A 22809-nucleotide genomic window follows, 5' to 3' on the forward strand; every position below is an offset into this window, starting at 1 on the left:
TTATTTCCTTGTACAAAGGAAAAGGGGAAAAAGAGTGTGTGGTAATCATAGGGGCATTTGTCTTCTTAGTATAATAGGAAAAGTGTATGGTAGGATAATTATTGACAGAGTTAGAGAATGAACAGAGGAATTAGTTGGAGAAGAACAGGGAGGCTTTAGGAAGGGAAGAGGTTGTGTAGATCCGATATTCATTCTTAGATCTTTAGTGGAAAAGTTTCTAGAGAAGGGAAAGAAGTTGTATGCGGCTTTCATGGATTTGGAGAAAGCATATGACAGGGTGGATAGACAAGGATTCTGGAAAGTATTAAGAGTCTATGGAGTAGATGGGAAGTTGTTGAATGCTTTGAAGAGTATGTATGATGGTGTTAAGGCTGCAGTGTGTGTGGATGGTGAACTAAGTGAATTTTTCTCTTTGTAGGTTGAGTTGAAACAGGGATGTGCCATGTCTCCATGGTTGTTCAATCTGTACATGGATGGGGTAATAAAAGAGGTACAAGGTAGGATAGTGGATGTTGGAGTGGCCCTGGTGAGAAAGGATAGTGTTTGGAAACTCCCTGTACTGTTGTTTGCAGATGATACTGTGTTGTTGAGTGAAGATGAAGGGGAGCTGCAAGGCTTGGTTGATGAGTTTTGGAGAGTGTGTACGACGGATTCTAAAGGTGAATGTAGGGAAGAGTAAAGACGTGATGGTCTTTGAGAGAGGTGAAGTAAGTGAATGTACAGCGAGGTTGGATGGTGAGGAATTGGAAAATGTGAGTACGTTTAAGTACTTGGGTAGTGTGATGAGTAAGGATGGAGGTTTGGAGGGTGAAGTGCTTGAAAGGGTACAGCAGGGAAGACAGGTTGCTGGTTCCTTGAAAGTAGTGATAAGAAACAGGGAAGTGAGCATGGAAGCGAAAAAGTTACTACATGACAGTATTGTCATACCAACTCTAACGTATGGAAGTGAAGCTTGGACGTTGTTGGAAGGACACAAGTCAAGAGTGAGAGCAGTGGAAATTAGTTATTTAAGAGGAGCCTGTGGAGTCACATGGAGAGACAGGCTGACGAATGAGGATATAAAGGAGCGTTGTGGTGTGGATGTGGATGTGATAGGAAACATTATGAGGAACACACTGAGGTGGTTTGGCCATGTGGAGAGGATGGAGGGTGCAAGACTGACGAAGAGAGTGTATGTGAGTGAGGTGGAGGGTGGAAGAGGGAGGGGGAGGCCGAGGATGAGATGGAGGGATGGGGTGGAGAGGTATATGAGAGAGGGGGGTGTGAGTTGGGAGCAGGGCAGTGAAATGGCGGGGGACAGGGCGACGTGGAGTCGATTTGTTTGTGGCCACCCCAAACGAGATTGAGGTGTCTGGTTTTATATATATATATATATATATTATGGAACAAGTATATATGTTTTGTCCCCTCGTCCCCTGCCAATAAAAGCTATTAATTTAGTAAACAGTTTCGATTTATTCTGGACTACTACCTCATTTATGACAGATTCGCACTGAAGGTGTTTTCAAACATTAACTTCGGTATTTGCATTCAGTTGTTTGAAAACTGCTGCAAAAATATGCACGGGTCAGGCTTCAAGATTTTCGTAATATAAAGTTAGTATCTTTTTCATAAACAATATTCACTAAGCAGCCATTGGTCGTTAAAGCAAACAGTGAAGCTAAAGTACTGGAAAAGTAATTATAAAGGTTGTTAAATGGCAGGACTAATAGTCGCCTACTAAATATGTATAGCATAATGAGACTAACCTTATAAGGTTCTTTAAAAACCTTAAAAATATTCTAATATGTAGTTTTTAAATATACAAAATAACTTATTTATGATACTGAAAGTGAAACATTTCGTTAACTTAATAATGATGTAGGTAACTTGACTATTATTGATTCTGACGATACTGAAACTGAAAGTATTTTTGTTCAGAACCATGAATCAACTGTATGGTTGCATATTGGGAGTAGACTGTAGCACCAGTCGAGCACGGTAGTACTCCCAGGGTGGATGGAAAACTGATGACAGGGAGAGCTGGAGCTCCCATTTCACCGGCCCTCGGGACTAGTTCCTGACCATCCCCCTTTGCTGTACTTCTTCATGTTTCACTAGCACAGAGAATCGGCCAGCATGCTCTAAAATACAAGTTTCTCTAATTGTCAACACTATACGACATGCACATTACACGCTACACTTCCTAATAAAAAATAAAAAAAAATGTCATTGAACCAAGCCTTGGAGTCCCCAGGGGCGGGACCATAAAAGTCCTCACCATCCACCCCATTCCCGGTGACGATTTAACGAGTTGCCTGGAAGCACTGTCTGACTCACTTCATCATTCCTGTCTTGCCTCTAAATTTCTCTCTTTTGAGTAAGACGTATCCTCCTTTAAACCTCACCTTCTCGTAACTAAGACTCAGGTGTCCGAGGAAATTGATAGCAAACCTTTCTCCGTATCCTCCTACTTTCCATATACTCGTTTCAAAACCAAAGGTCGCTGTTGTGAATAAATACGCAATAACTTATCTTGTTCTCGTGTTCCTGAACTTGATTCTTCTGAATTCTCTGCTCTCTTGCTTCGCCTACCCTGTCATTCTCTGACTAAATATATATGTGCTGTTTACTTGTCCCCTAATTCTTCTGACTATGAAAAATTCATTGACTATCTTACTTATACGATGGAATATATCCTATTCGTTTCTCCTTTCTCTGAAACCTTCATTCAAGGAGTTTTCAATGTTCACCACCATCTTTGGCTCTCTTCTCCTTTCACTGATCCACCTGGTGAACAAGCCTACATTTTTTCTATCTTTAATAACCAAGAGCTGCTTGTACAGTACCCTGCCCGTATCCGTGACCACCTTGAAGAGAGTTCCAACATACTTGACCTCTTCCTTACAACTAATTGTTCTGCTTACGCTGTTAATCTTTCTTCTCTGTTGGGCTCCTCGGGTCACAGCCTTATTACCTTAACCTGTTCTATTGCTCCAGTATGGCCTGTGGACCCTCCAAAGAAACTTCGGCTGTGGGACTTTGGGGCTAATAATTGGAAGGCCCTCAGGCACTACTTCTTTAAATTTCATTGGAATGATTATTGTTTCCATGGCCGGGTGCCAGAGTGTGTCTTGCTCATTACAGTGGTTATTCTCTCGGGCATGGAAGCATACATTCCTTTCTCATATCCTTTGACTAATGCAAAAAGGTCTTGGTTACTCACGCTTGTTCTAATGCTGTCCACAACAAGGAGAGGGCCTATAAAATGTACCGGAGCCAAGCCACCCCTGAATCACATTTACTTCATGTTTTTTGCCCTGAAATGTGCTAAGTCTGTTCTTTGCTCTGCTAAAAATAATTTCATCCATACTAAATGTTCTCACCTCTTCAATACGAATTCTTCCCCCTCCTTCTGGCACCTTGCCAAAAACCTTTCTAACAACTTTACCTCATCATCCTTCTCTCCTCTTTTCTACTCTGGTGGCTTTGTAGCTATTTCTTCAACTGGTAAAGCAGATCTCTTCGGTCAGACTTTCTCCTCCAGTTCCACCTTAGACGATTGCGGTGCTCTTCCTACTTCACTTCCCCCCTCTGACTTCATCATGGCTGACATTAAAATGTCTTCAGCTAATGTATTTTCTGCCATCACTGGACTCAATACTGACAAGGCATATGGGTCTGATGGGGTTCCTTCTGTTGTCCTTAAGAACTGTGCTACTGTGCTTACACCCTGCCTAGGTAAACTCTTTCGCTTTTTTCTGTCAACTTGTACCTTTCCTTCTTGCTGGAAGTTTGCTTTCACTGAGCCTGTCCCAATGAAGGGTGACTATTCCTAACCCTGTAACTTGCTCAACTGCTAGAACATCCTGTGTCTCAAAAGTTTTCAAGTGAATTCTTAACAGAAACATTTTAAAGCATCTTTCTGATCACAACCTTCTTTCTGATCGTCAGTATGGGTTCCGTCAGGGATGCTCAACTAGCGATCTTGTCACCTATCTTTCAGACTCCTGGCCATCCTCCTTTCGGGACTTTGGCTTTAACATTGCACTTGACATCCCAAAGGCTTTGGAGCGAGTTTGGCATAAATCTTTAATTTCCAAACTGCCCTCTTATTGTTTCTATCCTTCTTTCTGTACCTTCATCTATAGTTTCCTTTCTGGTCTTTCTATAGCTTCTGTTGTAGAAGGCCACCGTTCTTCTAGATCTATCGAAAGTAGTGTTCATCAGGGCTCTGTCCTATCGCCAGCTTTCTTCCTTTTATTCATCAATGACCTTCTAAACTGTACATCTAACCCTATCCCTTCATACACTGTTGATTCCACCCTTCACCTTTCCATTTGGTTCCTGTAACGTCCATCTTGGCAGTTACTTCAACAAACAAGAGATGAGGCTAAGGTACACCTAATGTCTGACTTGCTCGTATCTCTGACTGGGGAAAAATAATCATGTTTTTAATGCATCAAAGACTCGTTCTTACACCTATCAACCCAACAAAACCGTCCAGAGGAGTAACTGTTATTGTTTAATAATATCCAGCTCAGTTCTGCATCACTCTTAAACATACTTTGGGCTTCATTCTCTCAGGATTTATCTTGAAAAGATCATATTTCATCTCTTGTAAAATCTGCTTCCTTGATTTTAGGTTTACTAGGCCGACTCCATATCTTGTATAATCCTGCACAGTTGACTTTACACACGGGTTTTATTCGCCCCTGTGTAGAGTACAACTTTCATGTGTGAGAAGGCGGTGGCTCAATCGGTAGAGAAGTGGTTTGCAGTCCTAACGGATCCCGGTTCAAATCCCCGCTGGGGCAGGGAACAGTTTAAGGATTTGAATTGCATAAAATCAGACTTTGCTGATCTACCAGATGACCCGCCGACGTGTCGTAAAAATACCCCCGCTAATACCAATACACCAGTCCTGTATGAGACAGCCCTAGCATGTATTCAATATGGACGGTGGGTGTTAGAGCCGAATCTGTGACATGTAGAAGATTTATGGTATGTAGGAGGACTACTGGGCCTTGAGAGCAGGCTGTGAAACCTATGCCCAGAGTAGGACACATAGAAAAAAGAAAATCTCAACGAGGTGGAATCAATGGCTTCTCGTCTCATTAAACTCTCCTCCTCTTACTGGTTCCCTTCAACCTCTGCCTCTTTGCCGCACTGTTGCATCTTGATTTCTTTTCTATCGCATCTTCAATGGTCATTGCTCCCCTGAACTGTTTGCTTGCATCCCTCCATCTCAACAACGGCCGCGTAACACCCGTTTAGGAACAACCTTTCATCCCTTTTCTGTCCAACTCTCTAATGCAAGAGTTAACCGGTACTACCAGTTCTTCATTTATGCAACACGTCAGCTCTGGAACTATCTCCCTCTCTTTGTATTTCATACTTCCTATGATCCCCAGTCTTTCATACGTAGTGTGTTCACACATCTCGGAATGGAAGGATCTTGAATTTGAATCTCTGTTGTATTGTGTTTGCTTTTTTCTTGGAACGAACGGTTTGCGGGCTCTTGACCTTTGGCTGTTTCTTCTTTGCAAAAAGAAAAATACAGGTACTTACGGACTACATCTCTGTATGTACAACTGCTGTTAAGAATACTGCATCATTTTTAGTTTAACAATTATAATACTCTCACAATTATTTTGAAAGTTTGTTGGGTCTGAAGAGGGCATCACTGGGTATGGATAGTCAGCGCTGGCAGCCTCCTTATTAGTGGCAAGGTGGTGGGTCAATATAAAAAGGTCCGATACACTACATTATATAAAATGTTATATGCAGGTTGTTATTAAGTCAGTCACTGAATATGAGTCTAACTAATCTGCCTATTTATCTACCTGTCTATCTGTCTGTCTATCTATATTACTAAGTTTTCTTGTTAATCTCGTTTCATTATCACGAATGTCATCATAACAATATTTCCCACAAACAAACAGGGTAAATAAATATCAGATTGGCGAGGGCAAATAAGCAGAAGAAGAAAGAGAGTAAGTTACACATATTTAACAATGTTAAAGAGCCTGGCAAGCTGAACTGCCTCTCAGAGCATCATGATCATCTGCAGCACGACGATATGGTTATAGGAATTTCTACCTGACCCAAGGGTGAAACCAAAAAACAAGTATTTTTATATTTGCTGGCCATGCTGTACAAGTTTGGTTGGTGAGTCGACAACAGTGTTAATCACACAGTTTACAAACTTAACTGCTCTGTATGTGTGAGGAAACAGAGGGGACAACAAGGGTGGAAAGGGAAGTGATGGAGAGAGATGAGGAAGGAAGATAATAGGATGAGCGGGAAGAGATGAGATGACGAGAGAAAGAAGAGATTACGAAGGAAGGGAAAGGCGAAAATAATTTTTTGGGTAGGAAATGGGAGGGGACGAGAGAGGTAAGCTTCTTGGAGTAGCCCGGGATTGAGATGTATGAGTTAGATTTCAATGATGTTCCTCCCATAAATAATATTTATTTTTGGTAGGACCAGTATGCGGAGATTATGCACTCTTTTTGTCTATAAATCCTATAATAATCTTCCTGTTGTAATCCATATGCGTCGGTAAAAATGGAGATAAAAAAATAAGGAATGAATCTGCGGTCCCCTTTCGATATCAACAAAATTCTATCGTGCCTAAGATCTGCTCTTGCCTGAGTTAAAAATGACATTGTAAGGTTCTGAACTCTCCTTTCCCTTGCCCATATAACTTATGATAATATTCATATGAATATGATCTGTTTGGGCAGGAAGAAAAATACACAGGCAGATGCAAGACTTATTTCCTTGTAGCCGCATATCTAACAGCACTTTTCCTTCTTCGAAGTATGTACTTCTTTTCAGAAAGAGGCATGAGAAGATTCTACCGGAACAAAATTACCTTAGTGACTAAATTACACCTTCGGCAGCCACCAATCTTGCCACACACACCACACCCACCTCAATCGCATCATCACCACCACTTATTAAAATGCACATCGTACATTGCCACCACTACACCCTCCCTAAACCACATATCTGTGTCACCACACACCATAAACAGACACCATCACTATCCCTGTACAGTACAGTCACCATACAATATGACCACCACACACCATCACCGCCGAAACCACGCATCATCGTCGCCACACAATAAAAGAAAAATTTATTGTCTCCAGTATCTCACATCAGAACGATTCACCACAAGCACTACACCATAAAACACACACACACACACACACACACACACACACACACACACACACACACACACACACACACACACACTTTCACTCCCTTCATACATCACTAACATTACCATCCACTATCATTCACCACCGGTACTATAAAGTGTCATCACATCGAGCCACATGTTTATGCAACGAACTAAGACAACCAATACAAAGTTGAGCCAGTTCAACCGCAGTTATTAACAAGAACAATCACACTAATAATATGCAAGACCATACGATTACACATTCCACATTAACATTCAGAACTGCACAGACACACATCAACATAAATATATATAATAAAAAGACGGGTCTCGAAATTATGCAGACACACACGCGCTCACTTACGCGAAATCCAGCTTAGCAAGCACTCCATCACACAAACGCGCACACACACACACACACACACACACACACACACACACACACACACACACACACACACACACACACACACACACACACTCGCAATTACACTCCATCACACTCACACTCACGTAACCTGGGGAGACAGGGGGTAAAGAGCAGCCACCTTCTGCGAGCGATCCTTATTAGGTAGCGTAACGACTTCAATACCTCATTGCTCGGCCGACGAAACCACCCTTAACCCCCTCCCCCCCACATACACACACAGACCACAACAGAGAACCACCACCAAACAACCATCACAAGCACAGCATTGTTACAAAAAGAACACCATCACTGCAGACTTCGTACAACCTGTTTCACCACTTGCACGGTGCACGCCATTGTGTAGAGTACAAGTACAAGTCTTATGTATGGGTAGGCATCACACATGTGTCGCTTCTCAGCATGGTGGAGTAAAAGACTTTTCGTCTCATTAACTCCCCTCCTCATATTGGCTTCTTCAACCTTTGTCTCTTCGCCGCACTGCTAGTTCATTATCTCATTTCTCTCGCTACTTCATTGGCCTCTGCTCCTCTGAACTGTCAGCATGTATCCCTGCACCACTACGGAGGGCACGCAGCACCCGTCTAGCAGCAATATCTCATCCTTTTTTCTGTCCAGCTCTGTAATGCAGGAGTTAACCGTTACTCCCAGTCCATCATGTATGCAACAGACCAACTCTGGAACTGTCTCCCTCTGGCTGTATTTCCTACTGTCCATGACCTCCAATCTTTCAAAAGTAGTGTGTCCAGGCATCTCGAAATAAACGGATCTTAAAATAGATTCTGTGGTATCCTTTTTTTTTTTTTTTTTTTTTTTTGAAGGTTACAGTCTTACAGACTTCTAGCCATTGGTTCATTCTTCTTCCCCCCCCCAAAAAAAAAAAACATTACCACCACACACACACAACGCCAGGCATACGGGAGTGACCCACAGACCTGGTCCTGCATTCTCATTGGCTAAGGAGGCTACCTAGCACTCCTTCCTTACTGTAATTTCTGTATATGGACGGTATTGATCTTTCGTATGATATTAACGCAAAATACGACGATATTAGAGAAACACAGGGAGCGTGGAATGGAATAGTAAGGTGTACTGGTAAAACAGGTGTTATGATAGAGACATTAGTTGGCGCATACGGCCCAGGTAACCTCTTCCATTAGGTCATTTCGAGGTCATGGAAATTTAATGGTCACTCATAAACCTCTCTAAATTGATTAACCGGTTTTTCTTTAACAACCTCAACCCGATGCCGTATCAATGTTTTTCCTGCTATCATCCGACAATTTTATATTACAATAAATTTTTCTAGTTGCCAGAATTAAACCCGACCTTTATTAATCAATTCAGATAGTGAGAGAGATTTTCAGAGCTACTGTAATCGTTTGGAGGTAGCAAGAAATAAGGACTACCTTTTTATAGTGAAGGGATTCAGTGACTGATTTATATCTACGAAATATTAGCAAGTCATAGTGATTTCCTGTCATTTTCTTACTCCCGTCAACTACTTCATGAAAATTAGGAGTGACCTGTCGTATGTGAGGCTTTTCTTAGACTCGAATCTGGTAATGTATTTTTACATTTCACAAAGAGAAGTTAGCAGTATTCCATTTCCATTTTTTTTTCTTGTCATTTGTCATTACTAAGGCCGATTGGCATGAAAATTTATCTGTACTTGCCTGGGCCTGATATCTTGAGGCGCATTTCTCATATTTACGATTTAGGCCTTCAGGATTATTTTACAGTCCCCTCCTAAAGTGCAAGAAGATGAGAGTGAAACAAAAGTCGGGCGCTAAACCACCAGACGCCCTAACCAGTATCCTAGTAAAGACACGTGTTCTATCTGGCATCTGAAGCAGTTACGGTACGGAATGAGTGCAGTGCAAAAGTGCCCTCTAGTCTGTGTAGTCTGTGATTCTCTTCATATGGGTTACAATAAAAACAAACACGCGCACTTACATATAAATAGAAAACCGTGAAATGCCATGCATTTACTTGCAATTGTTATTTCCCTAGTTTTATATTATTTTTCCAACTAAGTAATTCATCACAATAGAGACCTCTAGTACTGATGGCTGTCTTTCACCCCTTCTGTTTCATTGTCAGTTCTAAGCTGAAGAAAATTATCTGCTTCTACGAAAAATAACATTAAAAATCAAGTGAAGGCGTCCATGGGGTGAAACGCAGAATCGCGCCTGAAGGCCACAGAGAAAACAGCAGATCTTCAATCATATTATAATCCTTTCCTTTGGCCTGCAGGAGCGATTCAGTGTTCCACCTCGTGGATGCCTTAACAAAAACATATGCTACATAATTAGAAAATGGTCAATATTAAAAATTTCTACAAATAATTACGTAGAAAATTACAATCCTACAACGTTAGAAATTCCAAAAAAATTGATGGTACCAAGTACCATTCAAGTCATTTAAAGATTTTTCCACAGAAAATGGCGGTAGTGTGAGGTATCAAATCAACATTTATAAATTTCCAAACAAAAAAATATGGTAGCATATAGCATCCAAATCAATGTTATCTCTAACAGAGACATGCAAGTACGTGATGAATAACATGTAGTGCTGGACATGAATTTTGGACGCTGCAGTTGTTTTAGGAAGGTTAAATTATTTGTATGAAGGAAAAGCATTCGGGGGCCGAATGTTAATCGCACTCCAAAATATGTTGTTGGGTAAGTTACCAACAAACGAAATTTGAGAGAGCGAGAGAAAGAGAGAGAGAGAGAGAAAAAAATTGTATTACCTCGTAAAAAAAAAAAAAGAAAAATGATGGGACTATGATATACTGTATATTTTCAAGACATTTCAAGTGAATCTTGTGATTGTTATAAGAGAATGGCGTCTTTCGGCCGTGTTTCAATTAAGCAGTTAAACATTAACATCTCAGTCTGTCTCGCCATGTGACTCCACATGCTCCTCTCAAATAACTCATTTCCACTGTTCTCACTCTTGACTTGTGTCCCTCCAACAAGATCCAAGCTACACTTCCATACGTTAGAGCTGGCATCACAAAACTGTCATGTAGTAACTTTTTCACTTCCATGCTCACTTCCCTGTTTCTTATCACTGCTTTCAAGGAACCAGCAACCTTTCGTCCTCGTTGTACCCTTTCAAGCACTTCACCCTCCAAACTTCCATCCTTACCCATCACACTACCCAGGTGTTCACATTTTCCATTTCCTCCCCATCCAACCTCACTGTACATTCACTGACTTCACTTCTCTCGAAGATCATAGCTTTACTCTTCCCTATATTCACCTTTAGATTCCGTTTCTTACACACTCTCCCAAACTCATCCACCAAGCCTTGCAGCTCCCCTTCGTCTTCACTTAACAACACAGTATCATCTGCAAACAACAGTACAGAGAGTTTCCAAACACTGCCCTCTCTCATTAGGTCCACTCTAGCATCCACTGCCCTACCTTGTATCTCTTTTATAACCCCATCCATATACAAGTTGAACAACCATGGGGACAGGACACATCCCTGTTTCAACCCAACCTTCATATAGAATAATTCACTCAGTTCACTATCCACACGTGCTGCAGCCTTAGCACCGTCATACATACCCTTCACAGCATTCAACAACTTCCCATCTACTCCATATATTTGTGGTAGGTGGGGGCGCCCATCATCCACCCACGTAGTGCAGTGGCACTCGCTTTTTTTTTTTGGGGGGGGGGGGTAGCTCTACATTGAGTGGCAAGCCAAATGATTTCCTGTAAACCAGGAAACTTTTTTGAACGCTGGGTAGTAACCTTATAACCAACCAAAGCGTGTTCCCTGCGTGATAGCAAGTGGGTTGGCGGAGGGTTAGTGCTACTCCCCGGAAAACAACTAACTACAAATACGAACAAGATGAAGAAAGTTAAAATGGGGAAAGCCCTAGGAATTGATGGAGTTTTTGGTGAAATGCTGAAGCATGGGGGAGGGATAGTAGTATAATGGATGTGGAAGACGTGCAGATTGGCCTGGGAGGAAGGTGGAGTCCCGGAGGATTGGAAGTCAGGTATAATTATTCCTTTGTACAAACGAAAAGGAAAAAAGAAGTGTATGGTAATCATAGAGACATTTGTCTTCTTAATGTAATAGGAAAAGTATACGGTAGGATACTGATTGACAGAGTTAGGGAAATAACAGAGGAATTAGTTGGGGAAGAACAGGGAGGTTTTAGGAAGGGAAGAGGTGTAGATCAGATATTAATTTTTAGATCTTTAATGGAAAAGTTTCTAGAGAAGGGTGGGTGGGTGAGTGCATGCGCGAGGTCGAGAACAACAGGTGAATCAGTCTCCTCGTATGTTAACCAGTTTAAGGACTTTATAGACCTCGGAAAGCCGCCATTTTCGGCTAAACATCGTGTAAGCACAGTAAGAACCAACTGATGACTTCTTGTTGGTGAGGGGGTATTGGACTTTGTAGTTTTTGCCAAGGATAACTGGCAGGTTCCTGGTAGACCCTTCCCTCAACCCAGTCTCCGGATCTCGCGCATGTGCAGTAAGGGTTCACGGTTGTCTTGGCAACGGGAACGTGGCTGGCTGTGTTTAGTGCTGCTGTCTGGGTTAGTTGTTGAAGTTGTTATTTTATTTTTGCTCTGTTAGTCATATGTAAATACTATCTCCCTAAATAAGCAAATATGGGGAAATCCTGATCAGAGCTTAGAAAAATGCATCGTAACCAATTAAAATCAATAACCAAAGACGAACTTAATGATAGCATTATGTCTTCACAAGAGGATGAAGCATTGCAAGTAGTCACCACTAAAACTGATGATTTAGTAAACGAAGTGGCAGAGCTTAGGAGGACAATTGCAGCTGTGGATGCGGCTGTCCATAAGAAAATTTTGGATCTGAAGTCTCAAGTTGAAAAGCAAGCTGAAATCATTGCAAGACAACAACGGTTCCTCAAGGGTATAGACAGAAAGGAGCGTGAATGCCATCTGATAATCACGGGTGTTCCTGATGGTCACGAGAGCTTGGATGGTGCAACATCGGACGCCAAAAAAATTACCAAGATATGGGAGAAGGTGGGAGCTACAAGCGAAGTACGTGGTGTCCGAAGACTAGGCAACGGTAGCAGCATGGTTGGTAAACTTCGTCCTCTTCTTGTTACTGTCGCAGCCAAAGATGACAGGGATGCTGTGCTGGAAAAGGCCAAAGCACTCAAGACATCGGGTGATGCTTACAAAAAGATCTACATTAAGAAAGATGTACATCCTGGTGTAAGGGCAGAATGGAGGCGACTTCGTGATGCTGAGAAGACGGAAAAGGAACGTCCAGAAAACGTGGGCTGCAACATTTACCTTAACACTCGAGAGCGACAGCCGTATAAGGATGGAGTAGTGATTGACAGGTGGAGCCTTCTGGGTTTTAGAACGACCACAACAACACAAAGGAAATTTAGAAATTATATCTTGGAACATAAATGGAGTTTAATCAGAATTAGAAAAGGGTGGTTTACAGGAATTTTTAGTGAAATATGAGGTCATTTGTTTGAATGAAATTAAGACCCCGTTAAGAGTAGGTTTCCCTGGTTATGTATGTTACAGAAGCAGAAATACAGCGTCTTCTTACCGTGGAGGTACAGTAGTAATGGTGAAAAATTATTTATCAAAGTATGTGATAAGTGTAGATACAACCATCAAGGACCAAGTCTGGCTTGAGTTAAGCTGTGCTCCAGGTGTTGTGTTTGGTTTTTGTTCTATTCCTCTGAGGGATTTCCCCTACTTTTCAAACACTTAATATGCATCTGTCCAGGAGAAACTATCGGACAATGAAAGTATTAAGAAGTATGTGATAACTGGCGACTTTAATGCTAGATTTGGTGATTCTGTTAGTGAGTTACCTGCCCGTGCTGGGATACCTGACTCAGATACTTACACATACCCCTATATTCCTGACCAGGTACACAACCCAAATAATAATGCATATGTGCTCTCAACCTTTTGTGTGGATAATAAATTAGTTGTGGTTAATAATCTAATGTTGAGAGATAGGGTTTTCGCCAGTAATTTAACATAAAAACAAGGAGACAGATGGATTTCGGAGCTGGATATATGTATGGTGTAATATGAAATGTTAGATTATATACTGTAGATAGTTTTTGTGTTCATCAATCTGATATCTTACCTTCAGACCATGCTTCAGTATCTTTAAAGTTATTCTTGCCAGGGATAGATATTGATCATCTCTTTTCTCGAGCCTGTCTCCTTGGTGATTGTGTAATACTGATAAATTCACACCAAACCTCACTAACTAAGAAGCCTATAAGATTTGCCGGAATTGACCAAGAAAAACTTGTCAACACTATTTTTGATGTAAGACTGAATGATAATTTCACGGATGTAAATGTGTTTGCTGACCATGTAACAGAAGTATTATACGAATGCTCCAAGGCAAGTAGAGTCAATACAGCCACGAATAATGTAAGTGTATAGACCGATGGGACAGTTTACTTCGGGAGAGAGACGATGCAAGGGTGTGGCAGGCTACTGACTGGAAGAGAATGTTCCATGATGGCCGTACTAAGAATATTGTACCCAGTGACCAAGAATTTAAAGATTATTATGAGAACACCCTTAACCCTACATTAGATGAAAACCCTGACGAAAACATGAAATCGCAAACAAACATTCCCATTCTTGATGAGTATATAACTCCTACTAAAGTAGAATCACAAATAAAGAATATGAAAGCAGATAAGGCGTGCAGCCCTGATGGAGTTTCCCCAGGTGTGTTTAAGTGAGATGCCAAGAATTTCGATACTTTTGGAGATGAGAATATTAGTAGCACTGAAGGTAACATACGAATCTGGCAATATCTGTCTATTAGTAAACTGTATATATTTAGTTTTACTAGCATTAAAAGAGACAAGGCTGTTTTGTCCCCATTCACTGATCGTAGATAGATCCTGATTTATGGAGATGGCTATACTGAGTTGAGAGGTAGAGATATTAGACTTTGTAAATGGGTGTCTGAGTGCGAATGAACTATGTAGTGTTGAGTCATCTGCATATAGGTGAATGGGATTGTGGGTGACAGATAAGAGATCATTAATATGAACCAGAAATAGGGTTGGTGCCAGAACTGATCCCTGCAACACGCCGGTGTTAACTGAGTGGAAATTGGAATATACATTATCTACTTTTACTCTTATTTTCCTGTCACTACAATATGAAGAAATCAAAGGAACAAAAGACGTTAGTCCATAGCAAGGGAGTTTGGACAGCAGGGAACGGTGCCATACTCCATCGAAAGCTTTAGAAATATCAAGAGCTACTGCATGAGTTTCTCCAAAAAGATCAATTGATTAATGGATGGTATGAGTTAGGAGATTGTCTATGTCAATGGTGGATCTTACGTGGCGAAAACCATACTGTCTATTACTAATTAAGTTGTTGGATTCAAGATGTTTAACAATGTGCTTATTAATTGTTTCAAATACCTTACCAAAAGAAGATGTGACAGCTATTGGTCTGTAATCGGGGGGGGTCAGACGAACTTCCTTTCTTGGGAATTGGGTGGATATTGACTTCTTTCCATGAATTTGGGAATAAAGAAGTACGTATGCATAGTCTGAAAAATTTAGCTAGAACAGAGGCAAGTTCAGGGGAACAGTTTTTCAAAACAATTGGCGGAATTCCATCTGGGCCTGGAGCTTTGTTGGTAGGTAAATTGTCTAGGATGGATTTTACGTATCTTGTCTGTATTTTAAGTGGGGCAATTTCGGGAAAGTCAAGTTCTAGCACAGGGACATTCTGGCTGGTATCGTCTATGGTACTTCTGGCAAAGATACTAGCAAAGATATCTGCTTTCCCACGCGAGTCATTTGTAATGTTGCCATCTGAAGATTTTAGTGGGGGAATGGAAGATGACTTGTTAAAGTTATTATTGAAAGAATTAAAAGTTGAGCAGAATATTCTATTCTCATTAAGGCTGTTAAGTAGTTTTGATGCTTGCTTTTGAAGAAAGTTTGATTTAGATAGATTTAATACAGCTTTTGCATAATTTCCAGCTATTTTAAATTGGGAGAGTGATTCAGAATTTTTTATGTTAAGTAAGAGTTATATGCTAATGACTTTTGGGCTGTTGCTCTGGCACAATTGCCATCAAACCATTTTGGAGAGTTCGATCTTTTAGAGAACTGTTGACTTGGTATGAATAAATCCATACCAGCTAGTAGTAAGTCAGAAATGTGAGACTGGGTAGAATTTGGATCACTAGAGAAGAAAGACTGCCATGGAATGTCAGCAAGATAATTTCTAAACCCATCCCAGTTTGCCCTATCAAAGTGCCATCAGGTCACTCTGACAGGTTCAGAACGGGGAGGTGTGGGAGGGTTAACTAATGAGGCTTTGATGAGATTGTGGTCAGAGGATCCAAGTGGTGACAGTACCTCTATCCTGTACTGATCTGGATTATTTATCAAGAACAGATCCAAGAGATGGGCATTATGGTCAGGATTATCAGGTATTCTGGTTGGTTGCTTTACCAACTGGGTGAGATTAAATGATTCTGCAAACAGCTTGCATTCTAGACCAGCGTCGTCAGTCCTGGCAGAATGCAATAACCATTCAACATTATGTATGTTCAATCACCCAAAATGATAATTTCGGTGCTAAGGGCAAGGTTAAGGTTGCACAACTGAGTGGATATGGAAACAAATACACTGGGTTCCGAAGAAGCATTGGGGGAACTGTAAACTACACAAATATATTTGGTAATGTTTTGACAATTTAGTTTATATAATGAGTAATCAAAACTGGACGAAGTGAAGTTTAAAACAGTGTCAACTGCATATTGGGATTTAATATAAGAACAGGTGCCGCCCTTGTTACAGAAGTTTGTAAGGAGATGGTAACCGGGAAAACAAAATGGGGATATATCAGTAGAGGGTGAGATTTGTGGTTCTGTGAGGAAAAGGGCCAAAGGGGATATGGACTGAAGGAAAAAATGAACTGAGTTTAAATTTGTGGTAAGGCCGCAGATGTTGGTGAAGAATAAGGCCGCACTTTCACCTCTTCGCTGATGAGCATTCCCGGAATAGCAACAGTCGCTGCCGGCACAGTTGCTTGATGACGTTTTGTGGCAAAATAAATATGTTTGGGTGGTGAAAATAAGCCGAGAATACACATTTTTCGAGCGCATGGCGGCCTGGGGGGGAGGGGAGAAAAGCCTCCATGTAAGAGCCAGGAAAACTTATAAACTTATCCGCGAGCGAAAGGGTTGATATATTCTGTGTGTGTGTGTGTGTGTGTGTGTGTGTGTGTGTGTGTGTGTGTGTGTGTGTGTGTAAGTTCTCACTTTTACTTGATAACCATACACCCACATATCTTATTAATCAAGAAACTTCATACTGGTTAGGTTATATTCAGCAAATCCACGGGGGCTATCATGTCATTTACTCATATTCGTTCCAAGTGGCCCAGCGTTAAAGTAAATAAAGCAACGATTCTGGGTGTGTTCATTCGGGATTATTATCAGTGATCATTTTCAAACTACTATGCGACGTAGGGTATTGGTTTTACACTTGACCACTCTCACCTATAAAGAATTACACTGGCCGGCAAAAGACAGCTGGATTTATTACCACACCAAAAAATACATGAACTTCGCAAACTACTAAGAAATGAACTTGCTGCCTTTTCGAAGTAGTTTACGTGAACGTCCAATGTGTGAGCCTTCATGACATAGTTAATACAATATATAACGGATATATTGCATAAATCAATGCTATAGTATAGCTTAATAAATTGATCGCAAGGAATCCGGTAAGATAACACTAAAAACAGATGCCCTTACAGTTTAATTTTGTAATAAACATTATACATTTTCTCTCAGAAGAAATAGTTATTCATATAATATGGTTTCCATATTACAGTATTATAATACTTCAGTGTTTGTTTTTATATAGTGTTTCAGGTTTCATCCCCAGAACATCTATATATCTATCTATTGCCAGACGCCTCAATCCCGTTCGGGGTGGCCACAAACAAATCGACTCCACGTCACCCTGTCCCTCGCCATTTCACTGCCCTGCTCCCAACTCACACACCCCTCTCTTATATACCTCTCCACTCCATACCTCCATCTCATCCTCGGCCTCCCCCTTCCTCTCCCCCCCTCCACCTCACTCACACACACTCTCTTCGTCAGTCTTTCAGTACATAATCATAATAATATAATTATGTAGCATGCTACAAACTTATAAACAGAACCTAAATAAATACTGAGGCGTGTGTCATCATATGTTAAAGGCGAAGATTGTATACCAGTCTTGGACGTCCTTAGCCACTTATGCACACACCCATATTACCATTATGACACACATTTCATACTCATTATACTCCCCCCACCCCCACCACACGTATTGTCCCACACCCACACGCACACACTCATACTGTATTTGGCATTCTGTGTACTGAATGAAATCCTCCTTTTAATTCTGTTATTCTAAATGTAAATAAGCATATAGAATTAACATTAATACCATGTTCATTAACGTTGCACACTGTCAAGCTGGTAATACTGAAACAAAGGACTAAGACTGTGACTAATGCGTCACATTATGCTCCATAATGTATTTTGTGAGTTCCATATAGGCTGTTTCTATTTTTCATAAGAAATGGCTGTTCATCAGTATGTTAACTTTAATTACTGACATAACTGGAGGAACAATAACATCTGTAGTGACACTACAAGTCACCAGCGTATCTATGAGGACTGGGGATGTCAGCGGCCACCTCTCCTCTAACTGGTATCCGCCACTGAATACATGATTACCTTTAACATTAACGAAAATATAGCTCTGGGTATGGCTACTCCATGACTATTACTGAAACATAGACTATGCAAATAAGTATTGATTACTGGTTAACGTAATCCGTAATGTGAGGTGGTTATGTATTGCACTTGTATTTTCACAGTATTAAATTTTAGGTAAACATATCAAATGCAACGTCATTACTCATGGCACAAACTGATAATGTGTGTGTGTGTCTACTGAGAGAGAGAGAGAGAGAGAGAGAGAGAGAGAGAGAGAGAGAGAGAGAGAGAGAGAGTCGAGGTGGTGGAGCAGGCTGCATGTTTTCTGTTAACTAGGGAAGGGGTATTGTATATTTGGCATAATATAAAGTGTGTTATTGGGTCTATATAATGATAATAAAAATAAATAGGTTTATTATTATTTAGGATACAGGATATCACTGACACCTTAAAAACTATACTGTAATGACTAAGAATGTATAACTGTATGCCACTCACTTCCATACTCCCCCGTTCCCCCTACATTGCGCCATTTATGTGTGAACTTGCGCTCGGCTTCTGAACCTCAACTCAACCTGTATCGTAGTTCATGCTACAACAGAATTATTTTGTATAACTCAGACTTTATAAATAGTATAGTGCACAACCCATTATCCAAACCAATCACATTAATATTCATTAGCTTACATCACAGCATAATACAATGGACACATAATATAATTCGAAGGATGAAGCTTAGTGATTCGAAAAATTGTCGGGCACACACACACACACACACACACACACACACACACACACGGGCATGCGCTGTTGCCACGTTAGCCAAATCCCGCAACCAGGTGGTCCAGTCGGAACTCTTGCCGAGTGTACATTTTTGGTCAGTTTTCTACTGTATTTAAACCTTTCAATTGATTGGTTCAGTTGTCAACTCATAACTAGTACTACATGACCAAGTAGAAATACCATCTTCTATATGAGTGTGTAAAAACTCAGTGTTGGAGGTGTAAATTTTTTAAAATCACCAGTAAAAGAGGGGAACAAAAATCCTTTTTTATAAACCAATTCTGCTCAGATTTTTGCTGTAGATTCCTGTAAGCCTGGGACATATGGAAAAATGTCAAAAGTAAAAAATTCAGGCCAACTGAACTGCAGAAGTTATACGCTGATATATTTTGATAGTTTGCAAAAAAAAAAAAAACGAAAAAAAATGTCACAAGGAAAAGTGGGATAAAATCCTTATTTATTGAACAGTTTTGCCCTGATCTTACCTATATATGCCTCTGAGACTGGCACACATAAGGCAGCGTCTAAAGTGAACAGTTCAAGGCACTAAGTGCCGCAGTATATTTTGAAAGTTGGCAAAAATTCCTACAAAATCACCAGTAGGAGTAGGGAAAAATTCATATATATAGACCAATCTTGTTAACACTTTGACCTGAGATTCCTCTTTGGTAGGCACATAGGGAGACTTACGGAAAGGTGAAAATTTTGACTTCACAGTGGTTCAGAAGCTGTCTTGGTGATGTAAGTTGGCAAAAGTTTCTAAGAAAACCATTGGGACAAGATAAATAAATTTATGAACCAGTCCTCCTCAGACTGTCCCTGGCGATCACTCCTCTTTGAATTTATCCATACTTTTTTTTTTTCACATATGAAGAGAGGAAGAAAATAAAATAAATAAAAATAATCGACACACCAGATTACAGGTGTCCTCCATTCATTACAAAAACCTCTGATAATTGGACATGAGTAGTTGTAGGTTGAAGTTTGTGAGGAAACTATTCTGAAGTGAGTTCCAAGGAGAATCAGGTCGAGGAATATGAGAATTATGATGGGCATAAGTTCTGCAATGTGCTAGTGTGACAGTCCAGTCATGAGCTTTACCTAACGGCCAATTAGCACAGAGGATGATATGGGGAGGTGGTGCAATAGATGCAACTTCGTCTGAGCATTTGCCATAAAATTATCTGTAACATATTGCAAGGAAGGCAACATTCTGTCTTACTTGAAGGAATGGAAATCTGTTTGTAACTACAGAGTTATAATTTATATAGCTTTGTTCTGAATTTTGCTCAGTTGTTTTACTGCAACCTCTCCACATCCACTCCACAAGACTGAGTAATGTTTGAGCTAACAGCACTCACCATTCTGATAAAGTATAGCTAATTGCTCGTCAGTGAAGAAGTAACGGATTCTATACCATAATCATTTTTTTTAGATAGTTTTAGCAAGTGATCTATTATGAGAAGTTCAACTGAGGGTGCTGTTAAGTCAAACACAGTGAATTTCAGTACTTTCAAAAATAGGAACATTAGCTGCGTTGAAGAAATATAAGAATCAGGCAAAAATTTGTCTTAATAATATTTTCACTGCTCACTGCTACCGTTCCTTCATTATTCTTCACAACCGATGGTGTCACTTTTTCTCTCTTCATCTGATTTACCACCTTAAGTGTCATATTCTTCCTTTCAACGCTATTTAGGTTATGCAGTAAAAGTCTGTACCTCAGATTTTGCCCTGTCTATCTCATTTCTAGCCCTATGCTTTGTAGCTATGTATTCGTCTTTCCCTTTTCCATTCCCAGAAATGCCTCATTTTCTCCTTAACTGCGGCTTCTACACCCCCATCTCATCACCATGTAACCTTATGTCATGGGGGCCCCCTTACCCATCAACACCCCGAATACATAACTCCCTGGATATTGTTCTTGATTGTTCTATACTGTTCTTTAACCCGTGGCATCCCGTCGACGTACTTCCACGCCCTCACGTTTTGTCACTGCCAATCCCGTTGACGTACTTCAACGTCCTGCAATTGCAAGGTTCATAATTTCCACAATTTTCAAAATTCGCGCGAGATTTTCAATTTGCCCACCTACCCAAGCCTCCCCTACCTGCCGCCAGGCGGGCAGCGTCCCAGACCCCGCGTGACCCGCGCTCGCCCTTGTCTCAGTCACTCACCTGTTAGCAGTGACCCAGGTCAGACATGGAGTGGAAAGGTCTCTCAGACGACGAAATAGCATCCGCCCTGGAGGCCTTCACTGGAGATAGTGATTCTCCACTTGATGATGATGTGGTGGATCGAGATTACGTCCAGCCAGAGGAAGAAATAACAAGCAGTGATGAAGAGGTCCCTTCGCCCCGGAAAAAGCGGTATGTGACATATCGTAAGGCAAGGGAAGGCCAGCCTGCACCCCAACCACGTGCACGGACCTCTCTCCATCCCGATTCTGATGAGGACGAGGATGAGGACGATGACGATGACGGCAGCTTAGGACGTGATATTGCCTCGTGGTTGGGTAAGGAGAAAATCTCACCCCGAGGATCAGAAGGTGGGGCGAGAAGACAAATAAGGTATGGTCCAAGTCTTTTGTCTGGGGAAGTGGAAAGTGGTGTGGTGGGAGTGCAGGGTGAAAGGGAAAGTGGTGTGGTGGGAGCGCGGGGTGAAAGGGAAAGTGGTGTGGCGGGAGTGCGGGGTGAAAGGGAAAGTGGTGTGAGGGAGGCAGCACGAGCACGTGGTGCACGAAGGCCTAGGGGAGAGGAGGTGGAGCCACTCCCCAGCACGTCTTTCGCCCCACAATATTCCCAAACTTCCTCCCCACAGCCCCAGGATGTGGGGAAAGGAAGGAAAGGGAAGGGAAAGGGTAAAGGAAAAGGGAGATGGAAGAGAAATGCGAGTGATGAAAGGCGCCGCTCTCCACCTCCCCAACCTCCCCCACCACCCTCACCTCCCCACCCTGACGAAGGCGACGATGGGGACGTGGCTGGAGACGGTGATGTCTCGTGGAACTGGGAAGATGGGAGTAATTTTACTCCCATCATTCACCCTTTCACTGAGGAGTGGTGGTCTGGTTGCACGGCTCCAGGTGTGCATGCGGGTTCCACTAGGGTGGATTTTTTCCACTTGTTCTTTGGGGAGGCGTTTGTGGGGCGCATAGTGGAACAGACAAACATATTTTCACGAACACAGCTCCGTGAAAGTGAACTTTTTGGAACAACGAGCAGGCATTCCCAGCAATATAACTATCTTGTGACAATTTCTGAGATGTTCTTATTTTTTGCCCTGGTTCTCTTGATGGGTGTGGTAAGAAAAAAAACAAATTCCTGCATACTGGACAACTGGCCCAATGATCCTCACACCTTTCTTTGGAAAGGTGATGAGTCGTAATAGATTTCAGCAGATTCTTGGCCGCCTCCACTTTTTTGATGCAGAAGATCCAGCTAATGCAAATAACACTGATAAAATGAGGAGAATTAGGCTGGTATTTGATCATTTACGGGAAATGTTCCGCTCCTCATTTTATCCTTACAGAGACCTCGTCATAGACGAGAGTCTTGTGTTGTGGAGAGGCAATATTTCCTTTCGCCAGTACATACCCAGCAAGAGACACCGTTTTGGGTTCAAGATCTTTGTTATGTGTGACTGTAAGACTG

Source organism: Coenobita brevimanus, chromosome 29 (assembly GCF_032717465.1).
Source record: "Coenobita brevimanus isolate Jiangsu-jjx chromosome 29, ASM3271746v2, whole genome shotgun sequence".
Taxonomy (NCBI): domain Eukaryota; kingdom Metazoa; phylum Arthropoda; class Malacostraca; order Decapoda; family Coenobitidae; genus Coenobita; species Coenobita brevimanus.